Source organism: Ornithorhynchus anatinus, chromosome 4 (assembly GCF_004115215.2).
Source record: "Ornithorhynchus anatinus isolate Pmale09 chromosome 4, mOrnAna1.pri.v4, whole genome shotgun sequence".
NCBI classification, from domain to species: Eukaryota; Metazoa; Chordata; class Mammalia; order Monotremata; family Ornithorhynchidae; genus Ornithorhynchus; species Ornithorhynchus anatinus.
In genome coordinates, this window is record NC_041731.1 from 59,116,495 (window position 1) to 59,120,035 (window position 3,541).

A 3,541-nucleotide genomic window follows, 5' to 3' on the forward strand; every position below is an offset into this window, starting at 1 on the left:
ATAACAGACACATTCCCTACCCACAAAGAGTTTACAGTCTAGAGGGTCCTGGGTCCCAAACAGTATCCCAAGGAACAAAGGACTGTCTTCTTTCTGTGCCATGGAAGACTGACAGCGAATCGTGTGCTCATATTCCAAGGTGATAGGTCCAGGGGTGGGAATACAGGACTTGAAGGCTTGGAAATAGGGTGGGCAGGGTGGGGGGAGGCAGGTATAGATTACTTCCATAAAAAAAAACTTGTAATAACTGTGGTATTTGTTAAGTGCTTACTCTGGGACAGGCACTGTACTAAGCACTGGGCTAGATACAAGCTAATCAGGTTGGACACAAACCCTGTCTCACAGTCTTAATTCCCATTTTACAGATGAGGTAAGTGAAGGCCAGAGAAGTGAAATAATTAGGTCACACACAGCAGATAAGTGGAGGAGCTGGAATTTGAATCTGAGTCCTTCTGACTCCCGGGCCCGTGCTCTACCCACCAGGCCATGCTGCTTCTCAAAACAAAATAATTTTAAAAACGGTTTACTCATATTTTCCTTATACTAAACCATCTCCGTTGCGGAACCAACTCTAGCCTGATTTTTAATTGAATGCTCAAAATAAAGAAGCTTTCAGGATAACAAATGAGCTCATTGTAGGCAGGGAATGTATCTGTTATTGTTTTTTAGTCTCCCAAACAGTTAGTACAGTGCCCAGCAGACTGTTAAATGCTCAATAAATACAACTGATTGATTTGGTGGTCCCCCTGAAGCTCCTTAGGTCTTCACTATACTTGACTGTTAAGAGGGATAACCCTTATTTATATTAATAAATCTTGACAGAAAAGCATCTCTTTTTAATTTAAAATCCAATCAGATAATTTGAAAAATGACTTGTTGACATTTAGTACTTTATACCCTGCAATGTCATACTAGGTGGGGTTCAGATAAAGTCGTCAGTTGGTGGGGGAAGGTTGGGGGTCTTATATGAAATCATAAGGCTTTATTTAAACCCACACCAAGCAGCCTTAGGAGACAGATGCGGTACACACTTGTAATAATAATCATAATAATGATGGTATTTGTTAAGCTTTTACTATGTGCCAAGCACTGTTCCAAGCGCTGGGGGAGATACAAGGTTATCAGGTTGCCCCAAGTGGGGTTCACAATCTTGATTCCTATTTTACAGATGAAGGAACTGAGGCACAGAGAAGTGAAGTGACTTGCCCAAAGTCACACAGGGGACAAGTGGAGGAGCCAGGATTAGAACCCAGGACCTTCTGATTCCCAGCCCGGGCTCTTTCCACTAAGTCACAGTGCTGTTCAGTGATGTCCCGAGGTCACCCAGCAGTCAAGTGGCAGAGATGGGATTACCCAGAAATTTATGCTCAGTGATCTGAAAGTTGGCAGAGTCGGCTGTGTGACTGTGGGCAAGTCACTTAACTTCTCTGTGCCTCAGTTCCCTCATCTGTAAAATGGGGATTAAGACTGTGAGCCCCACGTGGGACAACCTGATTCCCCTATGTCTACCCCAGCGCTTAGAACAGTGCTCGGCACATAGTAAGCGCTTAACAAATACCAACATTATTATTAAAAGTTATTCTGATATGGGTAAAGTGAAACAAAAATATTCCAACCCCAAATATGGTGCAGTGCCTAGCATATTAATAGTGCTCAATAAACATTTACTATTAATAAGGACTGCACCAATGCCTTAGCTTAGAGGAGCATTCTGGCAAAATTAATAATAATAATAATGTTGGTATTTGTTAAGTGCTTACTATGTGCAGAGCACTGTTCTAAGTGCTGGGGTAGATACAGGGTAATCAGGTTGTCCCACGTGAGGCTCACAGTCTTCAACCCCATTTTACAGACGAGGTAACTGAGGCACAGAGAAGTTAAGTGACTTGCCCACAGTCACACAGCTGACAAGTGGCAGAACCGGTATTCGAACCCATGACCTCTGACTCCCAAGCCCGGGCTCTTGCCACTGAACCACACTGCTTTTCTCACACACACACACACACACACAAATACAGACACACACAAATAGAGGTACTGGGATCGGGAAACTGAAGTAAAACACGGGCCTGAACAAAACAAACTGGAATTTCCGGAACTGGTTCTGATGACCAACCTGTTTCAAAGTGGAGAAGTACTGATGCTCGACACTTATATAACGTCTAAAACACCAGACTTTATTGCCCGACGAGAGCTCATGATATTGCCAAGAAAGAGGAGGGGGACACAAGCCAAGTAAAAAGCGTAGGGAGTTGTCCGACTTTTATAACTGATGCACGCACCGACGGTTTGAAGAACAAAAGGCAAAGAATCTAAGCAGGCACCACCCGCTTCTCTGCAGTTGCAGGTCTCTAGACTGTAAACTCATTGTGGGCAGGACACATGCCTACTAACTCCGTTGCATTATACTCTCCCAAGAGCTTAGTGCAGCACTCTGCACACAACAGGCATTCTATAAATACCACTGATTGATCGATCTGTGGGAGTCAGCCTCAATTCTAAGAGGATTTGGTAACTAATAAGTAGACATGTCGCACAAAGTGGATTGACCTGTGCTGGGAGTAGCAGCAGGGGAAAGAGTCAAAGGCGGACGATCGAGTGATCAAAACGACGATCAAAGACGACGGCAGAGCCGCGAGTTTTTACTGCATGGGAGAAGGCGATGGTGAACCACTTCCGTATTTTTACCAAGAGAACTACGGATACACGTACCAGAACGACCCTATGACAGAAGACGGGACGTTCTGAAGAGGGTATGTCCATGGAGTCGCTACGGGTCGGAAACGACTCGAAGGCATTTGAAGAAGAAGAGGTAGAAATAAGAACGGTATTTATTAAATGCTCGCTGTGTGCCGAGCACCGTTCGAAGTGCTGGGAAAGATTACACAGGAGGGAAATAGACCTGGTCTCCGTACCTGGAGGGGCGGGAAGAGGTGGTTCACAATCTTAAAGAGGATGCTTAACGGACATCTGGTTGTCTCTCTGCTCCCAGCTACTACTACCTAGACTGGAAGCTCATTGTGGGCAGGGAATGGGTTTGTTTCTTGTTATATTGTACCCTCCCGAGCTCCCCTCTCATGATGGCACCTGGAGAGTTTCCAGTACACAACCAGTCTCGGCTACTGGAGGGAGAGTCAAGCAGAGGCCTACCCATTCCATTCCTAGCTTGGGCAGTGGCTAGCGAGGGGAAGGCCATCTGCTACAAATCAAAAGTCACCCGTGCTGGGCAGCGGTGGCACGGGAGAGAGTCGAGGACGGAGACTCGAATTTTCTGCACAGAGAAAGGCAGTGGTCAACCGCTTCTGCATTTTTACCAAGAAAACTCCACGGATACACTAGCAGAACGATTTCAGATGGAGATGGGGAGAGATGCGTCCATGGAGTAGCTGTGGCTCGGAAATGCCTCGACAGCCAAAAACAAGATAAGACTCACCCAAGCACTTAGTACACAGTAAATGCTTAATAAATATGACTGGCTGACTTATCTAGGCCCTGAAGAGTATCCTGATGACACCAAGGCAGTGGCCTCTGGGAGGGAGCT

At 45.7% G+C, this 3,541-nt stretch overlaps 1 non-coding gene across 1 annotated transcript; it reads left to right on the top strand.

The window, feature by feature from the left end:
• Nucleotides 1-3,069: 3,069 nt before the first annotated feature.
• LOC114811910 lies at nt 3,070-3,207 on the top strand. The gene has a single exon (XR_003759605.1). It is a non-coding gene; the product is annotated as a small nucleolar RNA SNORA7 (small nucleolar RNA).
• Nucleotides 3,208-3,541: the final 334 nt, after the last annotated feature.